Genomic DNA, 20,351 nt, shown 5'->3' on the forward strand with positions numbered 1-20,351 from the left:
TATGTTGGGACCAGCACTTGGTATACAAACAAATCCCACAACCATTGAGGATAGTGTCCAATGCATTAGTTCTCTTGTCAGACATAAGTCCAGGGGAGGCAGAGAGAAAGTGAAGGTGGGGGGGGGAAGACAAGGGGTCTCAAAGGCCCTCATGTTGTGATGCAGCTTCTCCTACACTTATTACAATCTGGGACTTGTCTGAACCACACAGGGGAGAATGTCACTTTCCAGTGTGCACTGTTTGGTGGATCAGAAATCTGGATGACATTTGCCAATGATAAGTCACTCAATGGATTTTCTGCCTGTCCCTTAACTATTTTCATTCTCTTTTCCTTTGGGGTTGTCCAGTACTGCACCAGCAGTAGTCTTCTTAGCAGATGCTTTTCTTAACTTATTGAACAAGAATTTTTCAAACATCTTCCTACAACAACAATTCCTTCTATGTATCATCATTCCATCTACTAACAATGTTCCTATAACAGATTGCTTTACTGGAAGCCTTCTGATTCAGTGCAAACCCCTTGTTATTCTGATGTACAGTGTGTTTTCAGGTTGCTTGGCAATGGTGAATGTGGGCGTGTGACTCCCTCCTCCATCTCCCCAGCACCACTTGCATTTGTCTTGGCCTTTCTTCTTTTGTTCCCACATCTCAGTGGGATGCTGGTTACAGAGAGGTTTTCAGCTTTGCTTTCCTCTGAGTTTTTGCCTTCAATGGTTTTATTTTAAATCAATGCCATTGTCATCATTGTAAGAAGCACTGATTTCACCTAAAAGTTCCTATATGTGTGTAACCCTTCTGGCCCTCTGAGTTGGCAGCAACAAGGGCCGGGTTCAGTATCCAGGGGTTCCGTTTCAATAACCCAATGCCAAACCAGCTCGAGCCCCCACCCAGTGACCTGGGAAAATCTTACACACACCCCTAGGCGCCTCAAAGAGGCAATGCTTCCCCTCTCGCAAGCACAGAGTCTCGGTGTAGCAGAAAAGGTTTAATACATGAGATAAACAACAAACACTAAATTGGAAAAAACACCGCAACCCGAGTTCATAGACCAAACCGTGAGCAAAGACCCACCCCAGGAAATTGGGCTGTGTCCTCTTTCCTGGGCTCTTGAGTCCAGCAACCCCCAAATCACCCACAGTCCCAAAAGTCCCACAATCCCAAAAGTCTCTGTCCTGGGTCAGTGCAGCCCCAAAGTTCGAGAGTCTATCTGCAGAGGACCCCCCCCCCCCCCGCCTGGGTAAAAAGGGGCACCTTACATGGTCCAGGGCCAGCTGCCCTGCCTCTCCGTGGGTTCTGCTCCCACCTTCTCCACGAACTGCTCCGCTTTACCAGCCGCTCCACTCTGCTCCTCCAGCCATCCTTACAAACTGCTCCGCTCCACCAGCTGCTCTGCTCCACCAGCTGTACTGTGGGCTGCTCCAGTTGTCCCTGCAAACTGCTCGGCTCTGCTCGCTCTGTGGGCCACTCCACCAGTCTCACAGCTACTCTGCTCTGCCAGCCGCTCTGCTCCACCAGCCGTCCCCACAAACTGCTCCACTCCGCCAGCAGCTCTGTTCCACAGTATATCTTTGGGCTCCCCACTAGTTAGCACAGTACTCAGTGCTCTAAGCTCAGTAATTTCAGCTCTTAGTGATTCCAGCTCATAGTAGGGGAGCCCCAGTGCTAGTGCATCATTAGCCCAAAGTGAGTTCAGCTCAGTAACCTGTATCTAGATTCTTAAGGGAATTAAAAAAAATCAACTCTAACATTCCACAGTGGAGAGAGGAGAGGGTGGAACTGGTGCTTCTGGCTCCACAAGGAGACTACACCAACAGGCACAAATACCTGTCCCCACCCTCTCTCAATTCTCTGGGTTTTGGAACCCATGTCCCTTGTCTAGCAAGTACCACCCAACTGAGGGTGAGTCATTTGTCACCAAGCAGTCCCACAGCTCGGCAGTCTGGGATAGGGTAGGCGTGCCTATGCAAATACACTCTCTGAAATTCTTTCCACCAGATGTCAGTGTAGAGCTTATCCTGACACTGCTTACATGTGTAATGGTGTTACTGATACGTGGACACTACAAATATGTCTTCACTGCAGAATTAGCTCAGGTAATCAGCACCCAGGTCTGCGCATCCAGGTTAGCCTAGCCTGGGTGTGAGCAAGCCTGGGTGTGAGCAGCCACATCACACAGGCCGACCTGTTACTTGGCCTCATTGGTGCTATACTCACACATGTATGCCATTATGACTTCTGAGGGAATAACTGTTGGTTCTTTGCACTACACTAAGTTGAGACACTTTATGATTCTTTCCTAGTGAATTATAGTTAAACTTGTCTGTCCTTCTGGACACACAGGGATGTCAAGCTGCTGGGAGTGGCTCACCAACAAGACTACCAACCTCAGGGCAGACTATTACAATCCAGGGCACAAACCCTACACTGACTGTGAGTACTATACTTAGATTTCACCAACCAGCTATCAAGTGTTATCTCCTCAAGTTCCATAACAGCCTTAACATGGGGTTACAGACAGTCCCCTTGCATGCTGTGGTCTATCTTGCCACTCAGGCAAGCCTGCCTTTGTGATAGATGGTCCCTTACACCAAAAACCACAACAATATTCAGGTTACTCCCAGTCCCAAACAGGAGCGGCACCAGGGTTTTTGGCGCCCTAGGCACAGGGCCAGCTCGCCGTTCCCGTGGCTCCGGTGGACCTCCCGCGGGTGTTCCTGTGGACAGTCTGCTGGTCCCGCGGCTCCAGTGGACCTGCTGCAGGCATGCCTGTGGATGCTCCACCGGAGCCGCGGGACCAGCGGACCCTCCGCAGGCACGCTTGCGGGAGGTCCACCGGAGCAGTCTGCCACCATCCCAAATCCTGGAGCCCTAGGCGACTGCCTAGGTCGCCTAAATTGAAACGCCGGCCCTGGTCCCAAAGGACCGGTCACTCACCCCAGGTCAATTGCACCTCAGATCTCAAACAATGGCAACACTTTTAGTCAATCCTTTATGAAACTAACTGAAGATTTATTAACTAAGAAGAAGAAATAAGAGTTATTTACAAGTGTGATGCATGGCCAGAAAGGGTTAAGCATACTGCAGGATAGATGACCCAGATTCAACCCTTAGAGACATTTTGGTAGATAAAGTTTGTGTTGTTGTGTGTTTACATATATATTGTTAGAGGTTAACAATGTATTCAAACAGCCCCTGTCTATGCTGTATTCTGTTAATTCATAGCTCAAAAGGACTTCTTAACATTTAAATGAACTGTAAACGTAGGATATTGCTGTATTCATCTCTCTTTGAAATGTATAGCAAATCACCTGCAAATTGTGGAAAACGGACAATTGCCTTAAATTAATCCATGTAGCTAATTACGGGTGATGCTTAGGAAATAGATCTAATTTGAAGTCTCCATGATTGCCTACTGTTTGCCTAAGGACTCCAACCTGTCAAGAGAAGGCCTGGAACTGTGTAAAAACTCCTTGGGTCCTGATCCTTTTTATCTCAGATTTGTTTGATGATTCATGCAGGGGACACTTAAGTCATAAGGCTGAGATCGCCAGTCCTAATCTGGATCACCCTGAATATGAATGTTGGTCTATAACCTATGGACTAATTCTGAAAGAACTCTTTGCAACTACAAAGCTCACCATCTCTACTACAAATCTGATCTCAGAGCTGTACTCAGGTCTGTATGTATACTGATATTTTAACCAGTACTCTCTTTTCTTTTTTAATACATTTTAGTTTAGTTAATAAGAATTGGCTGTAAGCGTGTAATTGGGTAAAATCTGGAATATTCATTAACCTGGGAAGTAATGTGTTTGATCCTTGGAATTGGTAGAACTTTCTTATATAACGAATAAGATTTTCAGTAATCCTCATCATATTTGACTTGGGTGTCTGGGTGGAGGCCTGAGGTTGGATTGCTTTAAGGGAACTGTGTTGTTGGCTTCTGGGTAACCAGTGAGGTATTACAGAAGATATTTTGTGCTGGCTTGGTAAATCTAAGTATTGGAATATCCACCAGCTTTGGGGATTGTCCACCCTGTTCTTTGCAGTTCACCCTAATTGAGTGACCTCAGCGTGGCCTCCTGGGATCCCGGTCACAGCAAGGTTAAATCAGGTAAACATACACACACAAATTTGTTACAGTCTTAGGTTCTAAAAGTAATAGAAGCTGCTGTAATAATGTGCAAACTCTATATATTCATCAGGGCAAGCTAAACAACTGGGATCCCTTGCTTATGCTTAGAAGCCTTACCCTCTCTTTGAAATCCAAGCAGCAGAGGGATAACAATTTCTTATTGACAGGGATTTTTATTCCCTTTCTCCAGAGCTCATGCTGATGGGATGAATGTTTGTGCACATCTCTTCTTCATCGGTGTGAGGGGAAGCAATCAATAAAGTCTTTTGTGCACTGATGTTCCACAATGGCTTGTCTACTATCTACAGGGCTTCTTTTGTTGATCAGGAGATGATACCTCTTGTGGTAAACTAGTATTTCACACTCAGTAATGCTTCTCTCCTGACTGTAGGGGTTTCCAGTTTCATAGCAAACTCTTTTATGGTTACAGAGTAAAACACCTAAATATTATCTTATAGCATGGGGTACGGATATTATAAATCAGATTAATGCATACAGCAACTCACAAGCATTTCATTAAGTCTAAACATTAAACACATTTTTATAAAGTGAATGCTTATTTTAACAATGCTAACACAGGATGAGCCAAACTGGTTTCCATCTATGCATTTGTTAATGTTCAGTGAGGTCTGAGGGCTTTAGCATGAGCTGGCACCTGGTCTGCCAGAAATATGGGGGAATTGTGGGAAGGCTTTGGAGTGGCTATCAGCCTGCAGCCTCACTCACAAAGTGGGCAAGTTATCAGCCCAGGTAAAAGCAGCACCTGGGCTATAGTCTATAATCCCAGCTGTGCCACCTAGCTGGGTTGAAAGCACCAGAAAACTTGGGTGAGAATATTTTGTATGTAGACAGGAAGGGAGTTAGCCCAGCTAACTCTGTAGTGACACCATAACCTAAGAGTTTGCAGAAATACAAATTGTCACATGTGAGAAAGATAAGTGATGTAATGTCTAGTAGTAGAGCTCAGTGTATAACTAATAATAAATAATTGGTTGCATTTCACCTGCTTTTTTCTTTGTGAAATGTTTGCAGCAGATTGCAAAATTCTCAGCTGTATTAGTTATTCAAAAGTATTTCCAAATTCCTTCACAAAAAATATTTCCTGCATGCATAGCTGCAAATAATTTGTAATGAATATTAGATATTTGAGCTTTGAAATTCCTTCTTTGTTTGGTTATATAATTAAATCACATTAACATTTCTGTTCCTTGAGCGGATGACATATGTAACCAACCAACACAGTGCAAACTGCAAGCTTTGATTATTATCAAAAAATATGCAATTTGAAATTCATTTCCAGCCAATATTTGAGCATGCAAGCTTAATATTCTTTTATCATGAGTGCACTGGTTATGCATTTTCTTAATCTGTTTCTCTAAACAGCCAAATATCTTTACCTAAAATAAGGGAAAATGCTGTGAGTAGATCAGAGCGGTGCTCTCCATGCACAAAGCCTTTGAATTATACATTGCAGAAGGCTTCTCATTTAAAGTATTTCTGCAAAACTGGGCAGGGCAGGAACAACAGAAATTTGAGTATCAGGACCATGGACACCCAATTGAAGGGTAAACTGCAGAACACTTTATAAGGTGCTGAATGCCCTGAACTCTGACAGAAGTCAGGATTGGGCCAGCCCTAATAAATCTCTGTGATGATTGCTATGATTCACCTTAATCTACCTGTGTGCTTGCAATTCTACTTTGTGATTAATGCCTCTAACTGTGTTACGAAGTTATTGACAGCTGATCCCAGGACAGTTTAGCAGATTCTTTTAAGAGCTGGTGTGTGTACAGACTGGAAAGCATTTGAGGCCTGATGCAAAGCCCATTGACTTCAGGCCCTATATTTTTATTTATTTGGCACCTTACATTGTTCATTCAAAGCATGGATTTATGGAAGTGGATTTTAAATAATTAATCATTAAAACTAGGTACTATCTGTTGTTTAAAACTGCAATTTCCAAGAAAGATACATAAAATAGTGTAATGTTAGAAAAAACCAGTATACTCTGGTGAAATACTGAAGCAGATGAAAATGGTTTAAGGAAAATATGACAGTCCAAATATTGAACTGAGACCTTAAAGAAGCAACAAAAGGAATTCCCTCCCCAGTCTTGTAACAGCCATTTTGCTCTCATGCATTTTAATTTCAACAGTTATAGTAAGAGATATATAAAAACCTCTTGAAAATTTCTTCCAACCCTACAATCTACATGCTTTGAATATCATTAAACAAGAGAGGGAAAGCACTTCTCCTTTGCCAAAATCTAACAGAAAAATTATTATTGAATACTGGGAAATGATGGTAAAATTGTTGGCAGTGTGAAGATATTATTTCGTTATTATTAGTTTAGTTGGATATTTTTCCATAACCAAAGTCTTCCATTAGAACCGTGTGAGAACACAGAAAATAATCCAAATTAAAATAATATCTTAAAATATATAGTCCCTTCTATCTCAAAGGATTCCAAAGCACTTTTTTAAAAAATGGGCTTGATTCATCACTCTGCCATTAGTCCATTGCTTGTAATTTGTGCCTCAGTACAGCCATGGGAACAGAGGCCTATACCATTACTGTCCTCCTTTAGGCAGCTTTCATTTACAGCAGGAATTCCGCAGTATACTTTCCACACTGTGCCAGCTGCCTGGAATCCCCCAGCAGAGCAGATGTTTTGGACAGCTTATACTGCTGTCCACATACTCAGGTGCAAGCACACAGAGCCTGCTTCTGGGGTTCCACCTGCAAAATCATTAAGGTCAAAGTTCACCAATCACTGGCATGCAGCCACCTCCAGCATAAGAACCCAGCAGTTGTTTAACGAAGAGCTCCACCACAATTTAGAATATGATGATGAATAACTTATGCAACGAAACTGCAGAAGGAACTCTGGTTGGCAGAATGGATTGCCTAAATTAGAATTCAACCAGGTATCTTCTCTTCCACAATATGTCAGGGACCCTAAAGGACCACAAATAGGTAGAATGTCATTTTTACCTAAAGTTGCAAGATCCAAAATATCCCCAGCAGTGCAGTGTTCTTTAGTATCATCATTTGGCATTATTTCAATACCAATTCAAGAGGAAGATTGACACCTACTGATTCTCCTGCACCATCACAGGATTTCCTTTGAGGCCTCCCATCCAATTACAGATCAGATACAATCCTGATTGACCTGTAAGATCTGATAAGGTCACAGCAGAAGGTGGTATGGGACAAATATAGCTGATCCAGCCACTTCAAATATCAGTACACTTGTTGTATAGGGGGAAGGGGAAACATATACTTATCTGATGTTCCTGAGAAGTAAATGTAGACAAGAATTGATTACACAAGAAAGCAAATGCAAGCCTTTTCTTTGTGTTCACATTGAGTTGTCTTGGGTTACTATGGTGGTATGTCATATTATCAATTTTCTGCTGGCCCTATTGATTTCTGCAGAATGTGAGATTTTATTAAAGTTTCAAATGCTCCTGGGTGCAAAGAAAATGCTCTGAATTTGCATCAATGAAGAGGTGGTTTCCTGAGTATGCAATGGACAGATCACACAAAAACTCAAAGAAACATCTATAGAAACATTTCTAAGGCAGCCATCACGACAGTGTTAGAGCACCAGACACATAATTATGAAAAATGTCTGAATGGACCACAATTTTCACATTCTTCCCTGTTTACATTAATCTAGTGTTATTCTTGTTTGTCTTCAGGAGACTGATGGATGGGCTATTTTGCAGCCACTTTTACCGTGGGCTTGCATAAAGACATGGATTTTATGTGGAAACCTAATGATAGAAAGACTTGGGCTGCGGCATGTGACCTGCCCCCATTTATACTAATGGGATGTTATCTCTTGAGTAAAGTTCTACAGCTTCTCATACCTTACCCAAATTTGGCCTGTGCTGTGCATCGATTTCTTTCCCACATTGTGCTTTTCAAGTGGGGAGGGTGATTGATTGATTTAATTTTTATCCTTCCTGAAAGTTTCTGTATCCATAAATGCCATATGTGGTAAATACATCTTATCAGTTTTCGTCAAAGAAATAGCTAGGAAGACATCTCCCTGAAATATTGTACTGCAGTTAATAGTGGAAGCTATACAAGACTGAACACTAAACTGAAAGCAGGACAGCAGGGAGGGCAAATGCTGTTGGATTTTCCTTAGAAACAGGCTAGAATCTTTCTGGTCCCACTGATTGCCCCACCTGCCACCAGGTTTTGCAGTCTTGCCTGTGGCTCTTTAATAACACACAAAATAACTGAGGAAAATTGCATTTCATCCAGAAAATACATTTAATCTGGAATCCAGTCTTAAAGATTATTATCAATCACCTCTCTGTGAACATGGGTGGCAACAGCATGAATAACTTTTCCTAGTGTTCATTTCACACATATGAAAACACACAGATGGCCAATTATGCCAGTGACTGCACTCAATTATTATATATAATTAGAAAGGGGACCATGCTTCGAAGTTAAGAGAAGTTTAGATCTGAATATCTTAAGTCTAGGATTTGGTATGTGTGTGTGGTGAGGGGCATATTTTGGGCCCTATCTCCATATATGTCTTGGTACTATATATTTTATATCAGGCAATGGCGCGAATACTTGGGAAACCATTCAAACTTATTAGACTGAAAGCATTAAACCATGTTGCACTTGTTTTTCATTATTATTTTTTCCCAGTGGAGAGAGCACTGGACCTGGACTCAGAAGGCCTAGGTTCTACTGACATCCTGCATTGACCTGTTGGGTTACCTTGGGCAAGTCATATCTCTGTGCCTCGGTTTTCTATCTGTAAAATAGGGATAGACCTCCTTTATAAAGCACTTTGATATCAAGGGACGAAAAGTGCTAGAAAAGGGCTAGTTATTGTTATCATTTATTTAAGTAGATAAAGGAGCTGAAGAGGAATAAATCCTCATTCATTTTCACTCTGACATGTTCTGCCATAAACAGGAGATTATAACTTCACTTTGGGGTCAAGCAGAAAGAGACTAGAAAAAATAAAGCTTTCATCCAAATTCAAAGGTCTGAATTAGTAGCAAAGGAAATTGGTATTTGGTTGGATGTTCTCATCTTTCAAGTTTATGCTGGGATGAAATTATTTAAGTAGAGTTGGACCTGGTCTATTCACATGAAAGACTGAATGATTCATTGGGACTTTCTACATTTTTCAAATGTGTAAGCAAGCAAACCAACACAATGGAAAAAATGAGAGAATGCATGTACTCAAAGTGTACTCAGATTAATTTGATAAATATTGTTTAATTTTATTTCTGATAATATTTCATAGCATGCTACTACTAAGTGTTCAGAGTTATATTTTGAAAAAAAAAAGACATCATAATATGAGCTCTCTACTGGTCTACTTTACTGCTATTAAATATTTGAAGAGTGGGGACAGACATCCAAGGCCACCGAGAGTGGATTCAGGCCCCGGTGAAAAATTTTTTCCAGGCCCCCCAGCAAGGGTAGACTGGCTAAACAGGGCCTATGAAGCTGAGTAAGCCGGGGCCTGGGCCCCCTTCCAGACAGGAGCGGCTCTAGGTATTTTGCCGCCCCAAGCATGGCAGGCAGGCTGCTTTTGGTGGCTTGCCTGCGGGAGGTCCCCGGTCCCGCGGATTCGGCGGAATGCCTGCGGGAGGTCTGCCGAAGCTTCGGGACCAGCGGACCCTCCGCAGGCATGCCGCCGAAGGCAGCCTGCCTGCCGCCCTCGTGGCAACCGGCAGAGCGCCCCCCGTGGCTTGTCGCCTCAAGCACATGCTTGGCGTGCTGGTGCCTGGAGCTGCCCCTGCTTCTGGACAGCCAGAGCCCAGTAATTTGTACCGGCTTCCCTCCCTTTCCTGTCTGAGTACGTAATCCACCCCCCGAGAGGAAGCAGCTAGGTCAGTGGAAGAGTTCAACCCATCAACCTAGCTCTGTCTACAGCAGGGGTTAGGTCGATATAGCTACATCTCTCAGGAGTGTGTATTTTTCAAACCCTTGAGAGACATAGCTATGCCGATGTAAAATCCTAGTGTAGACCAGGCCTAACTCCCCTAAGCCTGTCACAGTCCCAGCCTGGGGCAATAACATATAATTTATTCCATATGTGTCTGCTGGGATTAGGCTACTAATTTTCGTTTCCATAGTAAGTGATTCCTGAATGCTTTCACTGGCTGCCAATATCGTTTACAATGACTTTAAGACTCAGTGAAAATTGAAGGTGCCTAGAAGGAACCAGGCTAATGGCTGAATCTCTGTGTACATCCTGGAAAGTAATACATTAGTACACAAGAGGTGCTGCCTTAAAGAAGTGGGGAATTAAATCAGATGTGCCATGCCTTGAAATGACAGCAGAATCCCAATTTACCAAGGACTTCAGGACACCAGAGAGCTGCATCAAAAGTAGCTGAGCACCATTAGAAGCAGAATTCCTGTAGGGCTCCATTCATATGCTGCTTATCAGCTGCATTGGACCTTAGTTTCAACTCTGAGAAGCTTAGCAGCTCCACAGGATGGAAGCTAGAGGCTACACTCTTGGGTAGCTCCTAGGTAGGAACAGAGCTTGAGCCAGTGCAACTGGGGGATACAATTAACCTTTGGTTAATCTTGATTTCTGTTTAATCTGTCTGAGCATATCTATCTGCCACCATAGTATCTAGGAATTATATTGGAGTGAGATAAAGTGTAGAGAAACTTCGTTGTCTCCATTGAACAAGAGGTTAAACTTCTTTTTGTACAGATGTTCAGCTAACAGGCTATGTTTGGGAAACAGAGGTGGGGAGAACAAATCTATTTACCTTAGATATTTATATACCCCTTCCTACCTAATACAATAATATTTGAGCATGTCACAATTTTTAATGTAGTTATCCTCATAACATCCCTGAGAGGTAAGGAAGTGCTATTATCCCCATTTTACAGGTGGAAAACTGAGGCTCAGAGAGAGTAAGTGACTTGGCCAAGGTCATATAGGAAGTCTATAGCAGATCCTGGAATTGAATCTAGTTCTCTTGCTTTCCATCAGACCATTTTTCCTCTCTGAAAACCCTTGTGGGAGGGAGAGCTCCACAGCCAGACTCATAGGACTTGGTTGAGCCCCACACTGGGGAGCTTTTCTGTTTATTTAATTCAGTTTTGTTTTGTTCCCTTTTAGGAAATATTCCCCAATCCTAAGCTGTGGGCCCACTAAACCATATCAGAAGAACTAAAAATTACTTGAAAAAAAAGCTGTAATAACTCTACAATCTGCATCCCGTCATCCACAAATTATCAGCAATTTATAACTTCCTCCCAGGAAGCCTGAGAACAAATCAACCATGCAATATTGCCCCAAAGTTCAACAAATCTGGGGTATGAAGCAGCTTTCCTCTCAGCTCCCTTGGCTGTTGCTGCTATCCCTCAGTGAAGAATCCACTCCCTGAGAGAGCCTCCATCCTCCTCTTGTTTAAACCAGGGAGAGTTTTCGATTGATTGGTCTGAGAGGTTTCAACTGTTGCAGTATCATGTGGGGACAGAGGCAGTTTACCAAGATCACAGTGGCAGTCATTGCAAATACTGGAGTACAGTAACTCCTCACTTAAAGTCGTCCTGGTTAATGTTGTTTCATTGTTACGTTGCTGATCAATTAGGGAACATGTTCATTTAAAGTTGTGCAATGCTCCCTTCTAACATCGTTTGGCAGCCACCTGCTTTGTCCACTGCTTGCAGAAAGAGCAGCCCAATGTAGCTAGCTGGTGGGGGCTTGTAACCAGGGTGGACCGGCAGCCCCGCATCAGCCCCCCGCTCCCTTAAGTTCCCTGTGTGGCAGCCGCCCAGCAGGCTGTCAAGTACCAGGTTGGTAAGCTGTCCCTCTCCTCACTGCAATGTGCTGCTCCTGCCCTCTGCCTTAGAGCTGCTCCCAGAGACTCCTGCTTGCTATGCAGGAAGGGGAGGGGCTAATGGCAGCGTGTCCCCCTCCCCTCTGCTCCTGCACCCCGCTTACTCCTTCTCTATGTAGAGCAGGGAGGGGACACGGAGGGAGAGAGACAGAGAGAGCTTGGGGCAGCAGCTGCTGTCTCAACTTCCTGATCCACTTGAAAAGACAATGCACTTAAGAGTGGGTCAGCTTACTTAAAGGAGCAGTGTGCATCTCTCTCTCTCTCTCCCATGCACAAGGTGTGCGTCTGTCTCTGTCAGCTATGCTGTCTCCTCTCTCTCATGTTCATGCTGCCTTGTGTGAGAGCTACATTAACAACAATGTGTTAACCCTTGAGGGCTCAGCTGAGTGCTAGTTCATCATTTAGCAGCAAGGCATTCCCTGAGAAATATCCCTCCCTCTTCCACCCTCTAACTTCACTACCTCAACCAAGCTTCACAATCATCATAGCTATGAACGGTATTAAATTGTTTGTTAAAACGTATACCGTGTGTATTTCTATATAAAAGATAGTTTTTTATCTGGTGAAAAAAATGTCCCTAGAACCTAACCCCCCCTTTTTACATTAATTCTTATGGGGAAATTTGATTCTCTTAACATCGTTTCGCTTAAAGTCACATTTTTCAGGAACATAAATACAACGTTAAGTGAGGAGTTACTGTAATATGCTCCCTGCAGGAAAATTGCCTCATCCCCCATTTATTGGAGCCTAATAAATAAGCTAAATATAGCTCTGTCCAATAAAGCACAAGGGGCAATAGGTTAGTTGACAGTGTCAGAGTGTTTGCTAATACCAACACATTGCACAATGATCCATTGCTTCTGATTTCATATTTGTATTACATTAATACCTAAAGACCCCTACCAGGTCAGGGCTCCATGTCAGTAGGCAATGATAGTTTCAGTTTAAGACATGACTCAGCAGGTTGGTGTAACAAACAGCGCTGGCTAGAAAGAAGTCTTTCTCTCCCACAAAAAAGTTCAATTTTTTTGAAAAAACTTTTATCCTGAATCCAGATGAAAAGTCAAAATTTGGTATTTTTTTTTTCATGGGAGGAAAAGACAGAAAAAACTCTGTTTGGAAAAAAACAAAATAGATTTTTTTTGTCTTGTTCCCTGGGCTGCCTGACTCTCCCAGAGGCTGTGTGATTAAAAATGTGCTAATACATTGGCATGGTGCTAGGAGCATTTGTGCTGCAGGCGGTCGCCTTTGGATGAGATGAAGAGCTGGGGCTCTGACCATTTTTGTTTGTTAGGAACCTGAAACAAGCTTGCAATGTTATCCTCCAATCGCTGGCATGTTTTGAGAATGTCAGACAAGTTTCTGGGGGGGTAATGTAATGAGTAACCTATAGATAACTAGCTCCTGTTTATGCTAGACTGGTCATTATTCGATGTTCTAAGACTTGTAAAGGGTACAGTGCTTGGATTATCAGTCTACTACCAGGAAAAAATATTTTCTTGAGACAAACAAAGGCAAGACTGAAAGCCCAGGAATGGACTGCTTCATTAAGAGATGCAGCTTCATATGAAATGGTCATTTATAAATTCTCTAATAATGAAGATAAGTATGGGGAAATCTGGGGTCCTTATCTTTTATACTGTAAAATGGCAATCAGGAACTTTAACCTCCCTTAATCCTTCCCTCCCTTCTCTGACATCCTTCTTTCTTTCTTTCTTCTTAAGAAGGCTGAGGAAAATGTTTGCTCTATGAATATATATTCATCTGCCTCAGCACCGTCATCTGATCAAATTCCTGCAGGACATTGAAGTTGCAGATCTGTTTGCAAGTGTAGCACTGCATGAATTTATTTCTCTTGGTTGTCCTTTTGTGATTGTGGATTATGCTTTCAGTAGCTACCTATCCTGCAGAGAATTCACACAGAGCCATAAAAATCCATCACTGCAGGAACTGGCGTTACACTAAAAATGGATATGCCCTGTCTTGATACAGCTGGTGGTGCCCTTTATCAGGCAGTATGAAAACTGTTAAAAAATTAATGTTCATGCTGCATAATAGCTTATGAGAAGAGGAATATTTCCACAAGACAACAATGCCACGTGAAATGAGAGAAGCAGAAAAAGTGCAACATGCAGAGCACTCAAATGTTCCGGTTCATAAAGAAGGAAGAGAACTATTGGTAAAGGATCTTTATATGTTTGTGAGATACTCTCTTAATTGGGAAAATAAGTTAATCAACTGAAATGTGAAATTATAATTAGCAATACAAATGCTAGTAGGGAAACTTGCATGGTTATTGTGCTCTGCACCTGAAGATTTCAAAGCACTTTATAAACCCTGGGAGGTAGATGTCTTAGGACCAGTGCAGAGACAGAAGGGATGTGGCTTGTACATCCCCTGTTCAAGGATTGCCATGGACCAATCTACCACTGGACACAGGCTAGAGCAGCCCTGTGGAGGGCCCCAGCCATAACCTTCATCTACTCCCTCCCTCCTCTGAGCTGCCCCAGAAAATACTCTCTTCACTGAAGCTTTATGGGGTGGTGGTGGTGGTGGTGGCAGTGGTCACAAACAGTCTTTGAACTAAAAGAATTAATTGAGGGTTGTGAGCGGCCTCAAGATAACTTTGAACCAGGCCCTGGGCCACTGCACCTAGTGTCAAAGTGCAAAGTGTAAAATGTCACTGTTTGGACTTGCACGGGTATCAATGGTGACACAGTATAAGCCTAAGAAGAATCAGGCACATTTCATGCATTCTGAAACTCCCTTGTCTGGTAGGTAAATGTTATGGACAGACTGTGAAAGCTGGCCTCTTGTTTTTAGGTCTGCAGTCTGTGCACAGAAAGATTGTTAGATTACTTGGACATTAAGATACCTGCCTTGTAGGTTCAGTCTGGTATCTAAACATCATGATGATCCTAATTACAAGTGCATGATTAAGCCTAACCAATTGCAGAAGCAAAATCAGAGGCTAGATTAAGGCCATGCTGAAAGTCTGGTTCTATTCTTGTTTCACAGTTCTGTAAGCTAAGTTAGATAAACTACTTGACACTCATATGGTCACACTGTGACAGAACTAGAAAGAAATCCAATGTTACTGACTCCTAGAGGCTTGATTCTGGTGTAGGTCAGTGATGCACAATTGATGTGAGATCAGAGTCGGGAGTCTTCTTGACACCATTTAACTGCTAGACCACACTGTCTTCTCAGCCAACCATAACCAAAACAATATGTCTATTTCCCTCCAAAGACCCCCTGCAAATTAGTGATGGTCTATTCCAGAAGGACAATTAGTTGCAAGTCATGACTGTCCAACATCACTTAGGGATAGATTGTGGAACCCTTACATTACCCTATATCAGTGAGCAGTGGCAAATTGGGAATAAAACCCATGTTTCTTGACTCCACTTGCCTGTCCTAACCCCCAATTCACATGCAGCCTTATGCTCTGTGCTTCATTCTGTTATAATAGGAGGAATCCCAATTGCTGTGTTTGTACATTTTCTTCATTCTGTCAACTGTTAATTCCCTGGATCTATGCCTAAATATTGCTACTGTGTATGTTCATAATGTTCCTAGTACCACCGACAGAAATTGGTCACACCTTTAGAGATCTTATTCTTATCAGCAATAATTAAAATCCTTAGTCTGCTCAAGTGAGGACTATGACATGTCAGTATCATAATTCTCCTTTACTCAGTTTACTAGTGAGATGAGATTCAAGAATATTCTAACTGAAAACCCCCTAAAAAGATTAGTGTTTGTTTTTTCGTAGAAATTGAAAAGTAGTTTCATTCTTACCAATCTATACTTTAATCCTGTCAGTGATTTTTATTGAGTTCTCAAAATGCAGTTGAGAAATATACCAGGTCCCTGCTACATACATAGGATACATTGCATATGAAAATATATGCACAAAGACTTGACTTTAACCATACTATATCAGTAATATTCTGGCTCTCTGGCACCCCCTTCCTGCAGAGCTAGCACTGCAGTCAGGTCTAGAGCTGCATGAATGCTGTGATGATTTGGGAAATGTGTACAATTTATTAATTCTATGCCAGATTATGAATGGTCTATATGTATTTTTATCCACCTGAAAACTCCATTTTGAAAGTAGGGGCTAGTTGTCTTCTCTGCTGTCTGCTTGTCTCTATGCTGGACTAAAACTCCAAGTCTTAGGGATAAAGGGTTGACTACAGAGGGTCATTGACTTAAGTGCTCTCCCATTGAAACAGAATAGAGCTACATAATAGGCTAGCTCCTACGCAGGAGAATTGATTTGTCAGGGAAGGGATCATCTGGCAACAAAGTCACCTGGCAGAGTTCTGTGATCCTCTGTTGAAGCTTATCTGGAGGTCAGCTGACTGAGGGACTGGAAAGTTAATAGAAGGGCAGGAGCTGATTTATTCAGGATCTTTGGCCATTTTCATGAACTCAAGATGAGGGAAGCTGCTGTAGGAGCCTCATGAGGCCTGGGGGCACCCTGCTTATCTGAACAAAAGTGGTCCTGCAAGGACTCACAAGGGAAGGTCAAGCTAGAGTGAGGGACATTGCATTCAAGTTGTTTGTTGTTTTCTATATCATCTATACTTTCTGTGTATTTCCCATGCTTAAGTAAATGTTGTGTGTGAGTCTTGTGCAAAGCCTATATGTGGTTATGTGCTACACCTTATCAAGTGCCTTCTGAGAGAGTTAAATGATAAGCCAGACAGTTCACATTTGGGCCAGATTGTGAGAGAGGGTGTTCTTAAGATACAGGCAAGCTTGAGGGGCCAGTATTAGTTCCAGGGACTGGGCAGCAGACTGCTCTCAAGAGGGGATGCTAGATAGAGGATCTGCACTCTAAGAGTGTGCCAGGGACCCCATAATAGGGACAGTGTCTGGGCTCTGTTCAGACTCTGGAGGTTTAAAACACACAGGCTCCAACAGCTGGGTCCTCTTGTAGCAGTCTGGTGAGTGGCTGAGAGGGGGTGCTCAACTAGAGTTGTGACACACACTGTTAATCCTTAGCCTGGCCATTGGATTCATGCAATCCCACTTGCAGGAGGGGCTGGTTCTATAAATGGCGGGTCTTCTTCCATTTTTGATTCATTCTCTTGCACAGCAAACCAGCCAAAGAAGGTAGCTTTTAAACAGGAGAAAGGGAATAGTAAAGAAAGGAGCACACAGAAGGAGAGAGGTGGAGAGAGTATACACCCTCTGTCTACATTCAAACTGTAAAAAGAAAGTTGGAAGTTAAAGGGAACGAAGGTGTTATGTCTTGGAGTTCTCTGGGGGTAAGGGATATCTCACTATCACATCCCTCTGTATTATATGTCTGAATGTCCCTTCACAGGGTGAATTGTTTAATCAGTCCCAAAAGACCTAAAAAGGAAAGATAAATTCCTGGTTGGGCTACTACATAAGTTACAGTTAGAAAGCATCACTATGAATATGGAAAACACAGTTCAAGTTCTCTGTAACAATTGAGAGGCATCATCGTAATTCTTAGTTCAAAAGTTGGAGATGAGCCACCAAACAAAATGTAAGTGTCCCTAATCCCTTTTCCCTCACTCAACCAAAGGTCCATCCTCTCTCATGCAACCCCGAGCCTCCCTGTAGTAGTATTTATTCACTGAATTCCCAAAGCTCTAGGTGCTGTAGAGATACATGGAAGAGATGCAGTCCCTGCCCCAGAGAGCTGTTGATCTAGATTAAATAACTGCTCTCCCTTTAGCCTCAATCTTCACCTGCTAGCTACTCCCACTCTTTGCCACCTTTTTCACTTGCTGGCTACCAGCTCCCTAACTATTTCTGGTAGGAGAAGTGGCTGATATTTGGCAGCTTTCCCTACACCTTGCTCTGACCGCTCTCCTTCTGCACTGGTTAGAGGCCTCTGCAACCCTGCCCCTTCTACTTCTCCACAGCCTCCTTTCCACAAGCCAATCAGAAGCAGCGCTGGGAGAGGCAGCAGGGCCGGCTCCAGGCACCAGCCAAGCAAGCTTGTGCTTGGGGCGGCAGATTCCAAGGGGCAGCATTCCTGCAGGTATTTTTTTCCCCTTTGCTGCTCTGGCCGCCCTATAGGGGTCAGCAGCATGGAGGAGGGGAGCACCCTGCTGGGAGCAGTGCCAGGTCTGTAGCAAGCCCAGCAGGTTTTGGGGTTTTTTTCCCCTTCGCCGCTCCGGCCGCCCCGCAGGTTTGTTTCTCCCCCCCCCGCCCCTCGCCGCTCCACCTGGCCTGCAGGTTTGTCCCCCTACCACCACCTTCCCCACTCCGGCCAGCCCGCAGGTTTGCTTTTTGGTTTTTGTTTTTTTTTGCTTGGGGGCGGCAAAAAAGCTAGAGCCGGTCCTGAGAGGAAGTCTGGGAAACTCACTTTTGTTTGCTTATGTTGAAGTCTGGCAGCTACCGCCTGGGCCATTCATGAGTTTTGTGCTCTGTTGCACCCTGAATTAATCCTAGGGGAGTCCAGCAGTGATGTGCTGGAGAGGAGTTCTTGGGCACTCCCAAAAGCCCACTGTTAAAAATCTACCACCAGCAGAGGGGAGGGTTGGAGTGACTGCCCTTCCATTGATACACTCCCCCCGCCCCCTGGATACGTCTGAATGTTACTTCACAGGGTGAATTGTTTATGGGATATATAAAAAATACTCTGATGAGCATTTTTTAATGGGCTAATTTGCACCAGATGGCAACTAATTAAAGAAATCATACGGAAGAAGAAGCCACAATTCTCTGTAAGGTCTTCGCCCCACATCAAACTATACAAGCTGAACATTGTGCTATACTAACAATACACTCAGTATATTTTTCTGGAACAAAGTATTAATGTGTCCTGCAAATGCACTTAATTTTTGTTTGCCAAGTGGTGCCTCGTTTGTTGGTTATGTTTGAGAAAGCATTTTTACTTTAATGGAAAGACAAATTATAGACCCCCTTCACCCTACCATCCTCCATTCTGTCAGCACATACACCCTTCCTATGCAGGATTCCTTCAAAGAAAAGAGGGTAATGTTATGGGAGCCTTTTGTTTAAAACATTGCCAGTACACGATTGGAGTTGAGTCTGGAAGACCAGAGTGAATCTCTCAGTCGTATCAGCAGGTACGCTACTGCTGTGTTCATGTGTGAGGCAGGGGTCAGACTATAATGCTGGAAAAGACATGTTGTGATAAACTGCTTGAGGTCTCTTGAAGAATGATTATTACTTATCAATATTATCGTAGTAATGGAATTAATCCTGATTTACACTGGTGTAAGGGAGAAGAAACCCAGTCTAGCCACATATATTATTCTTAGATGAGCTTGTTTTTGTCATATCTTGCCTATGTGATGTCTTAAGATGTATGCCTCCTATGATGGCAGCTCCAGGTCATGATCTCATATGTGAGGACTTAAGTGTCAGAATATAGTGCCAAATTCCCAGCTGGTATAAACAGGCATAACTCCAGTGAAATCAATGGAAGACCACCAATTTATATTGGCTAGGTAGCTCTGGCTGAAGTCTCAGACATTCTCCCAGTTATAAACACTATAGAGACATGGTTTTGTTGCTACTGTCTGAAATAAGCATGTGCAGGAATCTTGCAGAGAAGTCTATCTAACGAGTGTTTGAATGCTATGGTACCATGAAAACATCCACATAGCATTATCTAGGAGACATGTGCTAAGCTGTCTCATGAGTTAGCCGTGATGTGCTACCAGTACAACAAGCAAGTAATATTCTCTGTGAAAGACCTTGTTGCAATTGTTTAGTATCAGAACACATGCCATTTGCAGTACTTTGCAATTAAAAAAAAAACCCAATATTTAGGAGGAACTATCATATTAAAAATTCCAAATATTTGGGGCCAAGTCATAGTCCCATTAAAGTCAGCAGGAGATTTGCATTGACTATGAAGGGAAAAGGATTAGACTCTAAACAGCTAATTTATGAAAGACAAGTGTTATTTTGGTAGACTAGGGTTTTTTTCCAGAGTATTTCATGAAATTTATTAATAGCAACTGAAGAAATCTGAAAAAATACTTGAAAAAATGCTAAATTGCCATAGCAACCTCTGCATCACATACTGTAAGATCTCATGCCTCCAGAGAGGCAGAGGGCTAACATGACCAGATGACTTCTTTTAAAATGTCATATTTATTAAAATTCAGACTTTACAATATAAGCCCATTTAAAGACAATCACGAAGATAGTTCCTTTTTGATGATTTTTCTAGAGCAGCTCCACTGACATTTTCATAAACAAATTCACGATACAGTCTTTATACATTTTAAATGATGTTGGTGTTGAAGCAAGGATGGCACTGAGATGCAGAGATTTCCAAAGGATGTGTGATATGCTTGTGATGAACTGGGAGGCTCTGTCTGTACATCTT

Source organism: Gopherus evgoodei, chromosome 1, assembly GCF_007399415.2.
Source record: "Gopherus evgoodei ecotype Sinaloan lineage chromosome 1, rGopEvg1_v1.p, whole genome shotgun sequence".
Lineage (NCBI taxonomy): Eukaryota > Metazoa > Chordata > Testudines > Testudinidae > Gopherus > Gopherus evgoodei.